The sequence below is a fragment of the Garra rufa genome, unplaced genomic scaffold, assembly GCF_049309525.1.
Source record: "Garra rufa unplaced genomic scaffold, GarRuf1.0 hap1_unplaced_002, whole genome shotgun sequence".
NCBI lineage: Eukaryota > Metazoa > Chordata > Actinopteri > Cypriniformes > Cyprinidae > Garra > Garra rufa.
The window spans coordinates 13,088,457-13,107,014 of NW_027394277.1; the positions used below are offsets into that span (position 1 = coordinate 13,088,457).

General features: G+C 44.3%; 1 protein-coding gene and 21 non-coding genes across 22 annotated transcripts in view; 13 read left to right on the plus strand and 9 right to left on the minus strand.

Annotated features, from left to right (window-relative positions):
* The window catches only part of LOC141305375 (uncharacterized), a 566,500-nt gene that overhangs the window by 1,724 nt on the left and 546,218 nt on the right, over window positions 1-18,558 (plus strand). The window lies entirely within an intron of this gene.
* trnay-gua (transfer RNA tyrosine (anticodon GUA)) lies at window positions 417-503 on the minus strand. The gene is given in 2 exon segments: window positions 417-452; window positions 467-503. It is a non-coding gene; the product is annotated as a tRNA-Tyr (tRNA).
* On the minus strand, window positions 1,662-1,748 carry trnay-gua (transfer RNA tyrosine (anticodon GUA)). Its single transcript is given in 2 exon segments — window positions 1,662-1,697; window positions 1,712-1,748. It is a non-coding gene; the product is annotated as a tRNA-Tyr (tRNA).
* trnaw-cca (transfer RNA tryptophan (anticodon CCA)) lies at window positions 2,314-2,385 on the plus strand. Its single transcript has one exon. It is a non-coding gene; the product is annotated as a tRNA-Trp (tRNA).
* On the minus strand, window positions 2,903-2,989 carry trnay-gua (transfer RNA tyrosine (anticodon GUA)). Its single transcript is given in 2 exon segments — window positions 2,903-2,938; window positions 2,953-2,989. It is a non-coding gene; the product is annotated as a tRNA-Tyr (tRNA).
* Window positions 3,555-3,626, plus strand: trnaw-cca (transfer RNA tryptophan (anticodon CCA)). Its single transcript has one exon. It is a non-coding gene; the product is annotated as a tRNA-Trp (tRNA).
* On the minus strand, window positions 4,144-4,230 carry trnay-gua (transfer RNA tyrosine (anticodon GUA)). Its single transcript is given in 2 exon segments — window positions 4,144-4,179; window positions 4,194-4,230. It is a non-coding gene; the product is annotated as a tRNA-Tyr (tRNA).
* Window positions 6,018-6,090, plus strand: trnaw-cca (transfer RNA tryptophan (anticodon CCA)). Its single transcript has one exon. It is a non-coding gene; the product is annotated as a tRNA-Trp (tRNA).
* trnay-gua (transfer RNA tyrosine (anticodon GUA)) lies at window positions 6,612-6,698 on the minus strand. The gene is given in 2 exon segments: window positions 6,612-6,647; window positions 6,662-6,698. It is a non-coding gene; the product is annotated as a tRNA-Tyr (tRNA).
* trnaw-cca (transfer RNA tryptophan (anticodon CCA)) lies at window positions 7,264-7,335 on the plus strand. Its single transcript has one exon. It is a non-coding gene; the product is annotated as a tRNA-Trp (tRNA).
* On the minus strand, window positions 7,853-7,939 carry trnay-gua (transfer RNA tyrosine (anticodon GUA)). The gene is given in 2 exon segments: window positions 7,853-7,888; window positions 7,903-7,939. It is a non-coding gene; the product is annotated as a tRNA-Tyr (tRNA).
* trnaw-cca (transfer RNA tryptophan (anticodon CCA)) lies at window positions 8,505-8,576 on the plus strand. Its single transcript has one exon. It is a non-coding gene; the product is annotated as a tRNA-Trp (tRNA).
* Window positions 9,094-9,180, minus strand: trnay-gua (transfer RNA tyrosine (anticodon GUA)). The gene is given in 2 exon segments: window positions 9,094-9,129; window positions 9,144-9,180. It is a non-coding gene; the product is annotated as a tRNA-Tyr (tRNA).
* On the plus strand, window positions 9,745-9,817 carry trnaw-cca (transfer RNA tryptophan (anticodon CCA)). The gene has a single exon. It is a non-coding gene; the product is annotated as a tRNA-Trp (tRNA).
* On the minus strand, window positions 10,335-10,421 carry trnay-gua (transfer RNA tyrosine (anticodon GUA)). Its single transcript is given in 2 exon segments — window positions 10,335-10,370; window positions 10,385-10,421. It is a non-coding gene; the product is annotated as a tRNA-Tyr (tRNA).
* Window positions 12,210-12,281, plus strand: trnaw-cca (transfer RNA tryptophan (anticodon CCA)). Its single transcript has one exon. It is a non-coding gene; the product is annotated as a tRNA-Trp (tRNA).
* Window positions 13,451-13,522, plus strand: trnaw-cca (transfer RNA tryptophan (anticodon CCA)). The gene has a single exon. It is a non-coding gene; the product is annotated as a tRNA-Trp (tRNA).
* On the minus strand, window positions 14,040-14,126 carry trnay-gua (transfer RNA tyrosine (anticodon GUA)). Its single transcript is given in 2 exon segments — window positions 14,040-14,075; window positions 14,090-14,126. It is a non-coding gene; the product is annotated as a tRNA-Tyr (tRNA).
* Window positions 14,692-14,763, plus strand: trnaw-cca (transfer RNA tryptophan (anticodon CCA)). The gene has a single exon. It is a non-coding gene; the product is annotated as a tRNA-Trp (tRNA).
* trnaw-cca (transfer RNA tryptophan (anticodon CCA)) lies at window positions 15,933-16,005 on the plus strand. Its single transcript has one exon. It is a non-coding gene; the product is annotated as a tRNA-Trp (tRNA).
* Window positions 17,175-17,247, plus strand: trnaw-cca (transfer RNA tryptophan (anticodon CCA)). Its single transcript has one exon. It is a non-coding gene; the product is annotated as a tRNA-Trp (tRNA).
* Window positions 18,417-18,488, plus strand: trnaw-cca (transfer RNA tryptophan (anticodon CCA)). The gene has a single exon. It is a non-coding gene; the product is annotated as a tRNA-Trp (tRNA).

Genomic DNA, 18,558 nt, shown 5'->3' on the forward strand with positions numbered 1-18,558 from the left:
CACACCTGATTAAGATCATTAGCTAGTTAGGAGAGAGCTCCATGAGCTCATCTGGGTGTGTCAGAAAAAGGAGACAGACAAAATGCGGGGCCCGTCTTCCAGAGTCATCGTAAGCCTAAGTTGATTGCAACTCTATTGGTTTCAATGCGTCTACGTTGTATTAAGGATTGCAACGCTTTTGGGAAACACAGCCCAGAGCAGGGGTCCCCAGGATCAGGACTGAAAATCACCAGTGTACTGTGATAGATTTGTATCTGACCTGTTATTTTTATTAAGCCTGAGATCTCATGTAATAACCATTCCTGTCATTGTGTACTGTGACAGATCTGCCTCTTGACGTGTTACTTTTGCATATCTTGCCCTGCAATCTCTGAAGAAATCGTGGAAACATCTACGTGCCGAATTCAAAAGCCAGCTCCTTCGAGCTGGAATCGAACCAGCGACCTAAGGATAGTCAACGTATCATCTACAGTCCTCCGCTCTACCAGCTGAGCTATCGAAGGCAGGATGACAAAAGGTGGCTTAAGCAGGAAACACCAGATAGGTTTGTGGTGTCTTGGGGTACAACGGTAGCTTGGCTGAATCCAGATCAGACGGTTGCATGTTCCAATCACATCAGCTGATCTCTTCTTGACATCCATAGTATAAAGTCTACAGCCCTTTACCGTGACTGATTTGCAAATTGAATCAAAGCAATTAAGCAAGGAATGCCGACTTGTTTTCTCGACCTCGTGGCCGCGACAGAGTGCGCCTGACCCCGGATCGGGAGGTTGCGTGTTCCAATTATGTTGAGGTCAAGCGATCTGTTCTTGACTTTGTGAGTTTAAAGACTAGCTGATTTGCATAGTTTATCAAAGTGCTTAAGCATGAAGCACTAAATAATTTTTCCGCTATCTTGTAGTGCAACGGTAGAGTGTCTGGCTCCAAATCACCTTGAGGTCAGACGATCTGTTTTTGATCTCCTGAGTATAAAGTCCAACATCAAGAGTGTTCCTTGAGCACCGTATATTTACTGATTTGCATTCTGTGTCAAGGGGGTTAAGCAAAATACATCACCTCTGGGTTCAGGACCTCATGGCGCACGGTTAGCGCGTCTGACTCCAGATCAGAAGTTTGCGTGTTCAAATCACGTCGGGGTCACGTGTTTTCTTGTTGACTTCTAATGTGAAAAGAAGTCCTGTCGTTGTGTGCTGCAGTGGTTTCCAATCCCACCGCTCTGTATGTCTCCCTTATTAAACACACCTGATTAAGATCATTAGCTAGTTAGGAGAGAGCTCCATGAGCTCATCTGGGTGTGTCAGAAAAAGGAGACAGACAAAAATGCAAGGCCGCGTCTTCCAGAGTCATCGTAAGCCTAAGTTAATTGCAACTCTATTGGTTTCAATGCGTCTACGTTGTATTAAGGATTGCAACGCTTTTGGGAAACACAGCCCAGAGCAGGGGGTCCCCAGGATCAGGATTGAAAATCAATCACCAGTGTACTGTGATAGATTTGTATCTTGACCTGTTATTTTTATTAAGCCTGAGATCTCATGTAATAACCATTCCTGTCATTGTGTACTGTGACAGATCTGCCTCTTGACGTGTTACTTTTGCATATCTTGCCCTGCAATCTCTGAAGAAATCGTGGAAACATCTACTTGCCGAATTCAAAAACCAGCTCCTTCGAGCCGGAATCGAACCAGCGACCTAAGGATAGCCAATGTAACATCTACAGTCCTCCGCTCTACCAGCTGAGCTATCGAAGGCAGGATGACAAAAGGTGGCTTAAGCAGGAAACACCAGATAGGTTTGTGGTGTCTTGGGGTACAACGGTAGCTTGGCTGAATCCAGATCAGACGGTTGCATGTTCCAATCACATCAGTTGATCTCTTCTTGACATCCATAGTATAAAGTCTACAGCCCTTTACCGTGACTGATTTGCAAATTGAATCAAAACAATTAAGCAAGGAACGCCGACTTGTTTTCTCGACCTCGTGGCCGCGACAGAGTGCGCCTGACCCCGGATCGGGAGGTTGCGTGTTCCAATTATGTTGAGGTCAAGCGAACTGTTCTTGACTTTGTGAGTGTAAAGACTAGCGGATTTGCATAGTTTATCAAAGTGCTTTAGCATGAAACACTAAATAATTTTTCCGCTATCTTGTAGTGCAACGGTAGAGTGTCTGGCTCCAAATCACCTTGAGGTCAGACGATCTGTTTTTGATCTCCTGAGTATAAAGTCCAACATCAAGAGTGTTCCTTGAGCACCGTATATTTACTGATTTGCATTCTGTGTCAAGGGGGTTAAGCAAAATACATCACCTCTGGGTTCAGGACCTCGTGGCGCAACGGTAGCGCGTCTGACTCCAGATCAGAAGGTTGCGTGTTCAAATCACGTCGGGGTCACGTGATTTCTTGTTGACTTCTAATGTGAAAAGAAGTCCTGTCGTTGTGTGCTGCAGTGGTTTCCAATCCCACCGCTCTGTATGTCTCCCTTATTAAACACACCTGATTACGATCATTAGCTAGTTAGGAGAGAGCTCCATGAGCTCATCTGGGTGTGTCAGAAAAAGGAGACAGACAAAAATGCAGGGCCGCGTCTTCCAGAGTCATCGTAAGCCTAAGTTGATTGCAACTCTATTGGTTTCAATGCGTCTACGTTGTATTAAGGATTGCAACGCTTTTGGGAAACACCGCCCAGAGCAGGGGGTCCCCAGGATCAGGATTGAAAATCACCAGTGTACTGTGATAGATTTGTATCTTGACCTGTTATTTTTATTAAGCCTGAGATCTCATGTAATAACCATTCCTGTCATTGTGTACTGTGACAGATCTGCCTCTTGACGTGTTACTTTTGCATATCTTGCCCTGCAATCTCTGAAGAAATCGTGGAAACATCTACTTGCCGAATTCAAAAACCAGCTCCTTCGAGCCGGAATCGAACCAGCGACCTAAGGATAGCCAATGTAACATCTACAGTCCTCCGCTCTACCAGCTGAGCTATCGAAGGCAGGATGACAAAAGGTGGCTTAAGCAGGAAACACCAGATAGGTTTGTGGTGTCTTGGGGTACAACGGTAGCTTGGCTGAATCCAGATCAGACGGTTGCATGTTCCAATCACATCAGTTGATCTCTTCTTGACATCCATAGTATAAAGTCTACAGCCCTTTACCGTGACTGATTTGCAAATTGAATCAAAACAATTAAGCAAGGAACGCCGACTTGTTTTCTCGACCTCGTGGCCGCGACAGAGTGCGCCTGACCCCGGATCGGGAGGTTGCGTGTTCCAATTATGTTGAGGTCAAGCGAACTGTTCTTGACTTTGTGAGTGTAAAGACTAGCGGATTTGCATAGTTTATCAAAGTGCTTTAGCATGAAACACTAAATAATTTTTCCGCTATCTTGTAGTGCAACGGTAGAGTGTCTGGCTCCAAATCACCTTGAGGTCAGACGATCTGTTTTTGATCTCCTGAGTATAAAGTCCAACATCAAGAGTGTTCCTTGAGCACCGTATATTTACTGATTTGCATTCTGTGTCAAGGGGGTTAAGCAAAATACATCACCTCTGGGTTCAGGACCTCGTGGCGCAACGGTAGCGCGTCTGACTCCAGATCAGAAGGTTGCGTGTTCAAATCACGTCGGGGTCACGTGATTTCTTGTTGACTTCTAATGTGAAAAGAAGTCCTGTCGTTGTGTGCTGCAGTGGTTTCCAATCCCACCGCTCTGTATGTCTCCCTTATTAAACACACCTGATTACGATCATTAGCTAGTTAGGAGAGAGCTCCATGAGCTCATCTGGGTGTGTCAGAAAAAGGAGACAGACAAAAATGCAGGGCCGCGTCTTCCAGAGTCATCGTAAGCTTAAGTTGACTGCAACTCTATTGGTTTCAATGCGTCTACGTTGTATTAAGGATTGCAACGCTTTTGGGAAACACAGCCCAGAGCAGGGGGTCCCCAGGATCAGGATTGAAAATCACCAGTGTACTGTGATAGATTTGTATCTTGACCTGTTATTTTTATTAAGCCTGAGATCTCATGTAATAACCATTCCTGTCATTGTGTACTGTGACAGATCTGCCTCTTGACGTGTTACTTTTGCATATCTTGCCCTGCAATCTCTGAAGAAATCGTGGAAACATCTACGTGCCGAATTCAAAAGCCAGCTCCTTCGAGCCGGAATCGAACCAGCGACCTAAGGATAGCCAATGTATCATCTACAGTCCTCCGCTCTACCAGCTGAGCTATCGAAGGCAGGATGACAAAAGGTGGCTTAAGCAGGAAACACCAGATAGGTTTGTGGTGTCTTGGGGTACAACGGTAGCTTGGCTGAATCCAGATCAGACGGTTGCATGTTCCAATCACATCAGTTGATCTCTTCTTGACATCCATAGTATAAAGTCTACAGCCCTTTACCGTGACTGATTTGCAAATTGAATCAAAGCAATTAAGCAAGGAACGTAGGGCTGGGCGGTATACCTTTTCATACCGAATACCGGTGTTTTTTTTTTTAATGATATTCATTTTTCATATACCCCAATACCGGTGAGTGTGTGCGTACAAAGCGCTGGGAACACGTATGTTGACGCAAACAGAAACCGCAGCTTGCACGTGCTTGTCTGAAGCAACACATCTGAGGTGTGGACGTATTTCAGTATATCTGAGAAAGACCCAGGGTTAGCGATTTGCAAAACTTGTAATGCCGAAATTTCAAGAGGGGGTGTGTCTGCAGAGATGAGAGCAGAGATCGGCGCATTGTGCGCAGACAGTAGCTTTCAGTGAGAGAAAAACAATGGCTTTACGTTGGTGTTACGTCGCAATATTTTAAATTTTAATATGTCTTTTCTATATACTGTATTTTTATTAATATTTATGTTTTAAAGCCAATGGATATCACACAAGCAACGTGGAAACTGATCAATATGTTAAAGTGAAAGTAAAAACTGACTTTCAGCATCTGATGTGCATTCTTTCAGACAATGAGAGACGATTATACTTCATATGCTGATATTAATTTAGTCCCTTAATATTTTTCTTGTGCCCCGAACATGGTGGGGAAAAAAATAAAAAAGAAACGTATTTTGTGTAAGGTTTGTTTTTGAAAGTCTTAAATAAAGCTCTTAATTTTCATTGATGACTGCAGTGTTATTAGGGGGTTATGAAAGTCATAATTATGATTTCAGGTGGTCTAAAATGTGGGGACTGAAAGACAAGAATTGCGATGAAACTTCAAAAGGCTATCCATTGAATAAATATGAGCGCTGCACGTTTCAAAATCATTTGTTGCGCTACTTTGTATACTACCATTCTGACAGCGCCTCCTGCTGGAAGAGAAACGCGTAGACTTGTAAATGTGAACTTGTGAAGAATGCACAATAAAGTGTTGTGTATTTTGACTGCAAATCATGAATTCTGATTTCTTCACCTCATTACAATTATGAGTGCCACTGTCACTTCTTTGTGAACAGCAGCATTTTGTGAGACCAATTAAACCTGGGTTAATACTAGTCCGGTCAATGTAAGCCAATATACTGCAGTAATTATTCTCTAATTTATTAGGAAATGTGGTTAACACCTAGTAAGCATGAAAAAAAAAAATACCGTCATATATTGTGATACCGTATAATTTTGAAAAATACCGTGATATAAATTTTTGGTCATACCGCCCAGCTCTAAAGGAACGCTGACTTGTTTTCTCGACCTCGTGGCCGCGACAGAGTGCGCCTGACCCCGGATCGGGAGGTTGCGTGTTCCAATTATGTTGAGGTCAAGCGAACTGTTCTTGACTTTGTGAGTGTAAAGACTAGCGGATTTGCATAGTTTATCAAAGTGCTTTAGCATGAAACACTAAATAATTTTTCCGCTATCTTGTAGTGCAACGGTAGAGTGTCTGGCTCCAAATCACCTTGAGGTCAGACGATCTGTTTTTGATCTCCTGAGTATAAAGTCCAACATCAAGAGTGTTCCTTGAGCACCGTATATTTACTGATTTGCATTCTGTGTCAAGGGGGTTAAGCAAAATACATCACCTCTGGGTTCAGGACCTCGTGGCGCAACGGTAGCGCGTCTGACTCCAGATCAGAAGGTTGCGTGTTCAAATCACGTCGGGGGTCACGTGTTTTCTTGTTGACTTCTAATGTGAAAAGAAGTCCTGTCGTTGTGTGCTGCAGTGGTTTCCAATCCCACCGCTCTGTATGTCTCCCTTATTAAACACACCTGATTAAGATCATTAGCTAGTTAGGAGAGAGCTCCATGAGCTCATCTGGGTGTGTCAGAAAAAGGAGACAGACAAAAATGCAAGGCCGCGTCTTCCAGAGTCATCGTAAGCCTAAGTTAATTGCAACTCTATTGGTTTCAATGCGTCTACGTTGTATTAAGGATTGCAACGCTTTTGGGAAACACAGCCCAGAGCAGGGGGTCCCCAGGATCAGGATTGAAAATCAATCACCAGTGTACTGTGATAGATTTGTATCTTGACCTGTTATTTTTATTAAGCCTGAGATCTCATGTAATAACCATTCCTGTCATTGTGTACTGTGACAGATCTGCCTCTTGACGTGTTACTTTTGCATATCTTGCCCTGCAATCTCTGAAGAAATCGTGGAAACATCTACTTGCCGAATTCAAAAACCAGCTCCTTCGAGCCGGAATCGAACCAGCGACCTAAGGATAGCCAATGTAACATCTACAGTCCTCCGCTCTACCAGCTGAGCTATCGAAGGCAGGATGACAAAAGGTGGCTTAAGCAGGAAACACCAGATAGGTTTGTGGTGTCTTGGGGTACAACGGTAGCTTGGCTGAATCCAGATCAGACGGTTGCATGTTCCAATCACATCAGTTGATCTCTTCTTGACATCCATAGTATAAAGTCTACAGCCCTTTACCGTGACTGATTTGCAAATTGAATCAAAACAATTAAGCAAGGAACGCCGACTTGTTTTCTCGACCTCGTGGCCGCGACAGAGTGCGCCTGACCCCGGATCGGGAGGTTGCGTGTTCCAATTATGTTGAGGTCAAGCGAACTGTTCTTGACTTTGTGAGTGTAAAGACTAGCGGATTTGCATAGTTTATCAAAGTGCTTTAGCATGAAACACTAAATAATTTTTCCGCTATCTTGTAGTGCAACGGTAGAGTGTCTGGCTCCAAATCACCTTGAGGTCAGACGATCTGTTTTTGATCTCCTGAGTATAAAGTCCAACATCAAGAGTGTTCCTTGAGCACCGTATATTTACTGATTTGCATTCTGTGTCAAGGGGGTTAAGCAAAATACATCACCTCTGGGTTCAGGACCTCGTGGCGCAACGGTAGCGCGTCTGACTCCAGATCAGAAGGTTGCGTGTTCAAATCACGTCGGGGTCACGTGATTTCTTGTTGACTTCTAATGTGAAAAGAAGTCCTGTCGTTGTGTGCTGCAGTGGTTTCCAATCCCACCGCTCTGTATGTCTCCCTTATTAAACACACCTGATTACGATCATTAGCTAGTTAGGAGAGAGCTCCATGAGCTCATCTGGGTGTGTCAGAAAAAGGAGACAGACAAAAATGCAGGGCCGCGTCTTCCAGAGTCATCGTAAGCCTAAGTTGATTGCAACTCTATTGGTTTCAATGCGTCTACGTTGTATTAAGGATTGCAACGCTTTTGGGAAACACCGCCCAGAGCAGGGGGTCCCCAGGATCAGGATTGAAAATCACCAGTGTACTGTGATAGATTTGTATCTTGACCTGTTATTTTTATTAAGCCTGAGATCTCATGTAATAACCATTCCTGTCATTGTGTACTGTGACAGATCTGCCTCTTGACGTGTTACTTTTGCATATCTTGCCCTGCAATCTCTGAAGAAATCGTGGAAACATCTACTTGCCGAATTCAAAAACCAGCTCCTTCGAGCCGGAATCGAACCAGCGACCTAAGGATAGCCAATGTAACATCTACAGTCCTCCGCTCTACCAGCTGAGCTATCGAAGGCAGGATGACAAAAGGTGGCTTAAGCAGGAAACACCAGATAGGTTTGTGGTGTCTTGGGGTACAACGGTAGCTTGGCTGAATCCAGATCAGACGGTTGCATGTTCCAATCACATCAGTTGATCTCTTCTTGACATCCATAGTATAAAGTCTACAGCCCTTTACCGTGACTGATTTGCAAATTGAATCAAAACAATTAAGCAAGGAACGCCGACTTGTTTTCTCGACCTCGTGGCCGCGACAGAGTGCGCCTGACCCCGGATCGGGAGGTTGCGTGTTCCAATTATGTTGAGGTCAAGCGAACTGTTCTTGACTTTGTGAGTGTAAAGACTAGCGGATTTGCATAGTTTATCAAAGTGCTTTAGCATGAAACACTAAATAATTTTTCCGCTATCTTGTAGTGCAACGGTAGAGTGTCTGGCTCCAAATCACCTTGAGGTCAGACGATCTGTTTTTGATCTCCTGAGTATAAAGTCCAACATCAAGAGTGTTCCTTGAGCACCGTATATTTACTGATTTGCATTCTGTGTCAAGGGGGTTAAGCAAAATACATCACCTCTGGGTTCAGGACCTCGTGGCGCAACGGTAGCGCGTCTGACTCCAGATCAGAAGGTTGCGTGTTCAAATCACGTCGGGGTCACGTGATTTCTTGTTGACTTCTAATGTGAAAAGAAGTCCTGTCGTTGTGTGCTGCAGTGGTTTCCAATCCCACCGCTCTGTATGTCTCCCTTATTAAACACACCTGATTACGATCATTAGCTAGTTAGGAGAGAGCTCCATGAGCTCATCTGGGTGTGTCAGAAAAAGGAGACAGACAAAAATGCAGGGCCGCGTCTTCCAGAGTCATCGTAAGCCTAAGTTGACTGCAACTCTATTGGTTTCAATGCGTCTACGTTGTATTAAGGATTGCAACGCTTTTGGGAAACACAGCCCAGAGCAGGGGGTCCCCAGGATCAGGATTGAAAATCACCAGTGTACTGTGATAGATTTGTATCTTGACCTGTTATTTTTATTAAGCCTGAGATCTCATGTAATAACCATTCCTGTCATTGTGTACTGTGACAGATCTGCCTCTTGACGTGTTACTTTTGCATATCTTGCCCTGCAATCTCTGAAGAAATCGTGGAAACATCTACGTGCCGAATTCAAAAGCCAGCTCCTTCGAGCCGGAATCGAACCAGCGACCTAAGGATAGCCAGTGTATCATCTACAGTCCTCCGCTCTACCAGCTGAGCTATCGAAGGCAGGATGACAAAAGGTGGCTTAAGCAGGAAACACCAGATAGGTTTGTGGTGTCTTGGGGTACAACGGTAGCTTGGCTGAATCCAGATCAGACGGTTGCATGTTCCAATCACATCAGTTGATCTCTTCTTGACATCCATAGTATAAAGTCTACAGCCCTTTACCGTGACTGATTTGCAAATTGAATCAAAGCAATTAAGCAAGGAACGCCGACTTGTTTTCTCGACCTCGTGGCCGCGACAGAGTGCGCCTGACCCCGGATCGGGAGGTTGCGTGTTCCAATTATGTTGAGGTCAAGCGAACTGTTCTTGACTTTGTGAGTGTAAAGACTAGCGGATTTGCATAGTTTATCAAAGTGCTTTAGCATGAAACACTAAATAATTTTTCCGCTATCTTGTAGTGCAACGGTAGAGTGTCTGGCTCCAAATCACCTTGAGGTCAGACGATCTGTTTTTGATCTCCTGAGTATAAAGTCCAACATCAAGAGTGTTCCTTGAGCACCGTATATTTACTGATTTGCATTCTGTGTCAAGGGGGTTAAGCAAAATACATCACCTCTGGGTTCAGGACCTCGTGGCGCAACGGTAGCGCGTCTGACTCCAGATCAGAAGGTTGCGTGTTCAAATCACGTCGGGTTCACGTGATTTCTTGTTGACTTCTAATGTGAAAAGAAGTCCTGTCGTTGTGTGCTGCAGTGGTTTCCAATCCCACCGCTCTGTATGTCTCCCTTATTAAACACACCTGATTAAGATCATTAGCTAGTTAGGAGAGAGCTCCATGAGCTCATCTGGGTGTGTCAGAAAAAGGAGACAGACAAAAATGCAGGGCCGCGTCTTCCAGAGTCATCGTAAGCCTAAGTTGATTGCAACTCTATTGGTTTCAATGCGTCTACGTTGTATTAAGGATTGCAACGCTTTTGGGAAACACAGCCCAGAGCAGGGGGTCCCCAGGATCAGGATTGAAAATCACCAGTGTACTGTGATAGATTTGTATCTTGACCTGTTATTTTTATTAAGCCTGAGATCTCATGTAATAACCATTCCTGTCATTGTGTACTGTGACAGATCTGCCTCTTGACGTGTTACTTTTGCATATCTTGCCCTGCAATCTCTGAAGAAATCGTGGAAACATCTACGTGCCGAATTCAAAAGCCAGCTCCTTCGAGCCGGAATCGAACCAGCGACCTAAGGATAGCCAATGTATCATCTACAGTCCTCCGCTCTACCAGCTGAGCTATCGAAGGCAGGATGACAAAAGGTGGCTTAAGCAGGAAACACCAGATAGGTTTGTGGTGTCTTGGGGTACAACGGTAGCTTGGCTGAATCCAGATCAGACGGTTGCATGTTCCAATCACATCAGTTGATCTCTTCTTGACATCCATAGTATAAAGTCTACAGCCCTTTACCGTGACTGATTTGCAAATTGAATCAAAGCAATTAAGCAAGGAACGTAGGGCTGGGCGGTATACCTTTTCATACCGAATACCGGTGTTTTTTTTTTTAATGATATTCATTTTTCATATACCCCAATACCGGTGAGTGTGTGCGTACAAAGCGCTGGGAACACGTATGTTGACGCAAACAGAAACCGCAGCTTGCACGTGCTTGTCTGAAGCAACACATCTGAGGTGTGGACGTATTTCAGTATATCTGAGAAAGACCCAGGGTTAGCGATTTGCAAAACTTGTAATGCCGAAATTTCAAGAGGGGGTGTGTCTGCAGAGATGAGAGCAGAGATCGGCGCATTGTGCGCAGACAGTAGCTTTCAGTGAGAGAAAAACAATGGCTTTACGTTGGTGTTACGTCGCAATATTTTAAATTTTAATATGTCTTTTCTATATACTGTATTTTTATTAATATTTATGTTTTAAAGCCAATGGATATCACACAAGCAACGTGGAAACTGATCAATATGTTAAAGTGAAAGTAAAAACTGACTTTCAGCATCTGATGTGCATTCTTTCAGACAATGAGAGACGATTATACTTCATATGCTGATATTAATTTAGTCCCTTAATATTTTTCTTGTGCCCCGAACATGGTGGGGAAAAAAATAAAAAAGAAACGTATTTTGTGTAAGGTTTGTTTTTGAAAGTCTTAAATAAAGCTCTTAATTTTCATTGATGACTGCAGTGTTATTAGGGGGTTATGAAAGTCATAATTATGATTTCAGGTGGTCTAAAATGTGGGGACTGAAAGACAAGAATTGCGATGAAACTTCAAAAGGCTATCCATTGAATAAATATGAGCGCTGCACGTTTCAAAATCATTTGTTGCGCTACTTTGTATACTACCATTCTGACAGCGCCTCCTGCTGGAAGAGAAACGCGTAGACTTGTAAATGTGAACTTGTGAAGAATGCACAATAAAGTGTTGTGTATTTTGACTGCAAATCATGAATTCTGATTTCTTCACCTCATTACAATTATGAGTGCCACTGTCACTTCTTTGTGAACAGCAGCATTTTGTGAGACCAATTAAACCTGGGTTAATATTAGTCCGGTCAATGTAAGCCAATATACTGCAGTAATTATTCTCTAATTTATTAGGAAATGTGGTTAACACCTAGTAAGCATGAAAAAAAAAAAATACCGTCATATACTGTGATACCGTATAATTTTGAAAAATACCGTGATATAAATTTTTGGTCATACCGCCCAGCTCTAAAGGAACGCCGACTTGTTTTCTCGACCTCGTGGCCGCGACAGAGTGCGCCTGACCCCGGATCGGGAGGTTGCGTGTTCCAATTATGTTGAGGTCAAGCGAACTGTTCTTGACTTTGTGAGTGTAAAGACTAGCGGATTTGCATAGTTTATCAAAGTGCTTTAGCATGAAACACTAAATAATTTTTCCGCTATCTTGTAGTGCAACGGTAGAGTGTCTGGCTCCAAATCACCTTGAGGTCAGACGATCTGTTTTTGATCTCCTGAGTATAAAGTCCAACATCAAGAGTGTTCCTTGAGCACCGTATATTTACTGATTTGCATTCTGTGTCAAGGGGGTTAAGCAAAATACATCACCTCCCGGTTCAGGACCTCGTGGCGCAACGGTAGCGCGTCTGACTCCAGATCAGAAGGTTGCGTGTTCAAATCACGTCGGGGTCACGTGATTTCTTGTTGACTTCTAATGTGAAAAGAAGTCCTGTCGTTGTGTGCTGCAATGGTTTCCAATCCCACCGCTCTGTATGTCTCCCTTATTAAACACACCTGATTAAGATCATTAGCTAGTTAGGAGAGAGCTCCATGAGCTCATCTGGGTGTGTCAGAAAAAGGAGACAGACAAAAATGCAGGGCCGCGTCTTCCAGAGTCATCGTAAGCCTAAGTTGATTGCAACTCTATTGGTTTCAATGCGTCTACGTTGTATTAAGGATTGCAACGCTTTTGGGAAACACAGCCCAGAGCAGGGGGTCCCCAGGATCAGGATTGAAAATCACCAGTGTACTGTGATAGATTTGTATCTTGACCTGTTATTTTTATTAAGCCTGAGATCTCATGTAATAACCATTCCTGTCATTGTGTACTGTGACAGATCTGCCTCTTGACGTGTTACTTTTGCATATCTTGCCCTGCAATCTCTGAAGAAATCGTGGAAACATCTACTTGCCGAATTCAAAAGCCAGCTCCTTCGAGCCGGAATCTAACCAGCGACCTAAGGATAGCCAATGTATCATCTACAGTCCTCCGCTCTACCAGCTGAGCTATCGAAGGCAGGATGACAAAAGGTGGCTTAAGCAGGAAACACCAGATAGGTTTGTGGTGTCTTGGGGTACAACGGTAGCTTGGCTGAATCCAGATCAGACGGTTGCATGTTCCAATCACATCAGTTGATCTCTTCTTGACATCCATAGTATAAAGTCTACAGCCCTTTGCCGTGACTGATTTGCAAATTGAATCAAAGCAATTAAGCAAGGAACGCCGACTTGTTTTCTCGACCTCGTGGCCGCGACAGAGTGCGCCTGACCCCGGATCGGGAGGTTGCGTGTTCCAACTATGTTGAGGTCAAGCGAACTGTTCTTGACTTTGTGAGTGTAAAGACTAGCGGATTTGCATAGTTTATCAAAGTGCTTTAGCATGAAACACTAAATAATTTTTCCGCTATCTTGTAGTGCAACGGTAGAGTGTCTGGCTCCAAATCACCTTGAGGTCAGACGATCTGTTTTTGATCTCCTGAGTATAAAGTCCAACATCAAGAGTGTTCCTTGAGCACCGTATATTTACTGATTTGCATTCTGTGTCAAGGGGGTTAAGCAAAATACATCACCTCTGGGTTCAGGACCTCGTGGCGCAACGGTAGCGCGTCTGACTCCAGATCAGAAGGTAGCGTGTTCAAATCACGTCGGGGTCACGTGATTTCTTGTTGACTTCTAATGTGAAAAGAAGTCCTGTCGTTGTGTGCTGCAGTGGTTTCCAATCCCACCGCTCTGTATGTCTCCCTTATTAAACACACCTGATTAAGATCATTAGCTAGTTAGGAGAGAGCTCCATGAGCTCATCTGGGTGTGTCAGAAAAAGGAGACAGACAAAAATGCAGGGCCGCGTCTTCCAGAGTCATCGTAAGCCTAAGTTGATTGCAACTCTATTGGTTTCAATGCGTCTACGTTGTATTAAGGATTGCAACGCTTTTGGGAAACACAGCCCAGAGCAGGGGGTCCCCAGGATCAGGATTGAAAATCACCAGTGTACTGTGATAGATTTGTATCTTGACCTGTTATTTTTATTAAGCCTGAGATCTCATGTAATAACCATTCCTGTCATTGTGTACTGTGACAGATCTGCCTCTTGACGTGTTACTTTTGCATATCTTGCCCTGCAATCTCTGAAGAAATCGTGGAAACATCTACGTGCCGAATTCAAAAGCCAGCTCCTTCGAGCCGGAATCGAACCAGCGACCTAAGGATAGCCAATGTATCATCTACAGTCCTCCGCTCTACCAGCTGAGCTATCGAAGGCAGGATGACAAAAGGTGGCTTAAGCAGGAAACACCAGATAGGTTTGTGGTGTCTTGGGGTACAACGGTAGCTTGGCTGAATCCAGATCAGACGGTTGCATGTTCCAATCACATCAGTTGATCTCTTCTTGACATCCATAGTATAAAGTCTACAGCCCTTTACCGTGACTGATTTGCAAATTGAATCAAAGCAATTAAGCAAGGAACGCCGACTTGTTTTCTCGACCTCGTGGCCGCGACAGAGTGCGCCTGACCCCGGATCGGGAGGTTGCGTGTTCCAATTATGTTGAGGTCAAGCGAACTGTTCTTGACTTTGTGAGTGTAAAGACTAGCGGATTTGCATAGTTTATCAAAGTGCTTTAGCATGAAACACTAAATAATTTTTCCGCTATCTTGTAGTGCAACGGTAGAGTGTCTGGCTCCAAATCACCTTGAGGTCAGACGATCTGTTTTTGATCTCCTGAGTATAAAGTCCAACATCAAGAGTGTTCCTTGAGCACCGTATATTTACTGATTTGCATTCTGTGTCAAGGGGGTTAAGCAAAATACATCACCTCCCGGTTCAGGACCTCGTGGCGCAACGGTAGCGCGTCTGACTCCAGATCAGAAGGTTGCGTGTTCAAATCACGTCGGGGTCACGTGATTTCTTGTTGACTTCTAATGTGAAAAGAAGTCCTGTCGTTGTGTGCTGCAATGGTTTCCAATCCCACCGCTCTGTATGTCTCCCTTATTAAACACACCTGATTAAGATCATTAGCTAGTTAGGAGAGAGCTCCATGAGCTCATCTGGGTGTGTCAGAAAAAGGAGACAGACAAAAATGCAGGGCCGCGTCTTCCAGAGTCATCGTAAGCCTAAGTTGATTGCAACTCTATTGGTTTCAATGCGTCTACGTTGTATTAAGGATTGCAACGCTTTTGGGAAACACAGCCCAGAGCAGGGGGTCCCCAGGATCAGGATTGAAAATCACCAGTGTACTGTGATAGATTTGTATCTTGACCTGTTATTTTTATTAAGCCTGAGATCTCATGTAATAACCATTCCTGTCATTGTGTACTGTGACAGATCTGCCTCTTGACGTGTTACTTTTGCATATCTTGCCCTGCAATCTCTGAAGAAATCGTGGAAACATCTACTTGCCGAATTCAAAAGCCAGCTCCTTCGAGCCGGAATCTAACCAGCGACCTAAGGATAGCCAATGTATCATCTACAGTCCTCCGCTCTACCAGCTGAGCTATCGAAGGCAGGATGACAAAAGGTGGCTTAAGCAGGAAACACCAGATAGGTTTGTGGTGTCTTGGGGTACAACGGTAGCTTGGCTGAATCCAGATCAGACGGTTGCATGTTCCAATCACATCAGTTGATCTCTTCTTGACATCCATAGTATAAAGTCTACAGCCCTTTACCGTGACTGATTTGCAAATTGAATCAAAGCAATTAAGCAAGGAACGCCGACTTGTTTTCTCGACCTCGTGGCCGCGACAGAGTGCGCCTGACCCCGGATCGGGAGGTTGCGTGTTCCAACTATGTTGAGGTCAAGCGAACTGTTCTTGACTTTGTGAGTGTAAAGACTAGCGGATTTGCATAGTTTATCAAAGTGCTTTAGCATGAAACACTAAATAATTTTTCCGCTATCTTGTAGTGCAACGGTAGAGTGTCTGGCTCCAAATCACCTTGAGGTCAGACGATCTGTTTTTGATCTCCTGAGTATAAAGTCCAACATCAAGAGTGTTCCTTGAGCACCGTATATTTACTGATTTGCATTCTGTGTCAAGGGGGTTAAGCAAAATACATCACCTCCGGGTTCAGGACCTCGTGGCGCAACGGTAGCGCGTCTGACTCCAGATCAGAAGGTTGCGTGTTCAAATCACGTCGGGGGTCACGTGATTTCTTGTTGACTTCTAATGTGAAAAGAAGTCCTGTCGTTGTGTGCTGCAGTGGTTTCCAATCCCACCGCTCTGTATGTCTCCCTTATTAAACACACCTGATTACGATCATTAGCTAGTTAGGAGAGAGCTCCATGAGCTCATCTGGGTGTGTCAGAAAAAGGAGACAGACAAAAATGCAGGGCCGCGTCTTCCAGAGTCATCGTAAGCCTAAGTTGATTGCAACTCTATTGGTTTCAATGCGTCTACATTGTATTAAGGATTGCAACGCTTTTGGGAAACACAGCCCAGAGCAGGGGGTCCCCAGGATCAGGATTGAAAATCACCAGTGTACTGTGATAGATTTGTATCTTGACCTGTTATTTTTATTAAGCCTGAGATCTCATGTAATAACCATTCCTGTCATTGTGTACTGTGACAGATCTGCCTCTTGACGTGTTACTTTTGCATATCTTGCCCTGCAATCTCTGAAGAAATCGTGGAAACATCTACTTGCCGAATTCAAAAGCCAGCTCCTTCGAGCCGGAATCTAACCAGCGACCTAAGGATAGCCAATGTATCATCTACAGTCCTCCGCTCTACCAGCTGAGCTATCGAAGGCAGGATGACAAAAGGTGGCTTAAGCAGGAAACACCAGATAGGTTTGTGGTGTCTTGGGGTACAACGGTAGCTTGGCTGAATCCAGATCAGACGGTTGCATGTTCCAATCACATCAGTTGATCTCTTCTTGACATCCATAGTATAAAGTCTACAGCCCTTTGCCGTGACTGATTTGCAAATTGAATCAAAGCAATTAAGCAAGGAACGCCGACTTGTTTTCTCGACCTCGTGGCCGCGACAGAGTGCGCCTGACCCCGGATCGGGAGGTTGCGTGTTCCAACTATGTTGAGGTCAAGCGAACTGTTCTTGACTTTGTGAGTGTAAAGACTAGCGGATTTGCATAGTTTATCAAAGTGCTTTAGCATGAAACACTAAATAATTTTTCCGCTATCTTGTAGTGCAACGGTAGAGTGTCTGGCTCCAAATCACCTTGAGGTCAGACGATCTGTTTTTGATCTCCTGAGTATAAAGTCCAACATCAAGAGTGTTCCTTGAGCACCGTATATTTACTGATTTGCATTCTGTGTCAAGGGGGTTAAGCAAAATACATCACCTCCGGGTTCAGAACCTCGTGGCGCAACGGTAGCGCGTCTGACTCCAGATCAGAAGGTTGCGTGTTCAAATCACGTCGGGGGTCACGTGATTTCTTGTTGACTTCTAATGTGAAAAGAAGTCCTGTCGTTGTGTGCTGCAGTGGTTTCCAATCCCACCGCTCTGTATGTCTCCCTTATTAAACACACCTGATTACGATCATTAGCTAGTTAGGAGAGAGCTCCATGAGCTCATCTGGGTGTGTCAGAAAAAGGAGACAGACAAAAATGCAGGGCCGCGTCTTCCAGAGTCATCGTAAGCCTAAGTTGATTGCAACTCTATTGGTTTCAATGCGTCTACGTTGTATTAAGGATTGCAACGCTTTTGGGAAACACAGCCCAGAGCAGGGGGTCCCCAGGATCAGGATTGAAAATCACCAGTGTACTGTGATAGATTTGTATCTTGACCTGTTATTTTTATTAAGCCTGAGATCTCATGTAATAACCATTCCTGTCATTGTGTACTGTGACAGATCTGCCTCTTGACGTGTTACTTTTGCATATCTTGCCCTGCAATCTCTGAAGAAATCGTGGAAACATCTACTTGCCGAATTCAAAAGCCAGCTCCTTCGAGCCGGAATCTAACCAGCGACCTAAGGATAGCCAATGTATCATCTACAGTCCTCCGCTCTACCAGCTGAGCTATCGAAGGCAGGATGACAAAAGGTGGCTTAAGCAGGAAACACCAGATAGGTTTGTGGTGTCTTGGGGTACAACGGTAGCTTGGCTGAATCCAGATCAGACGGTTGCATGTTCCAATCACATCAGTTGATCTCTTCTTGACATCCATAGTATAAAGTCTACAGCCCTTTGCCGTGACTGATTTGCAAATTGAATCAAAGCAATTAAGCAAGGAACGCCGACTTGTTTTCTCGACCTCGTGGCCGCGACAGAGTGCGCCTGACCCCGGATCGGGAGGTTGCGTGTTCCAACTATGTTGAGGTCAAGCGAACTGTTCTTGACTTTGTGAGTGTAAAGACTAGCGGATTTGCATAGTTTATCAAAGTGCTTTAGCATGAAACACTAAATAATTTTTCCGCTATCTTGTAGTGCAACGGTAGAGTGTCTGGCTCCAAATCACCTTGAGGTCAGACGATCTGTTTTTGATCTCCTGAGTATAAAGTCCAACATCAAGAGTGTTCCTTGAGCACCGTATATTTACTGATTTGCATTCTGTGTCAAGGGGGTTAAGCAAAATACATCACCTCCGGGTTCAGAACCTCGTGGCGCAACGGTAGCGCGTCTGACTCCAGATCAGAAGGTTGCGTGTTCAAATCACGTCGGGGTCACGTGATTTCTTGTTGACTTCTAATGTGAAAAGAAGTCCTGTCGTTGTGTGCTGCAATGGTTTCCAATCCC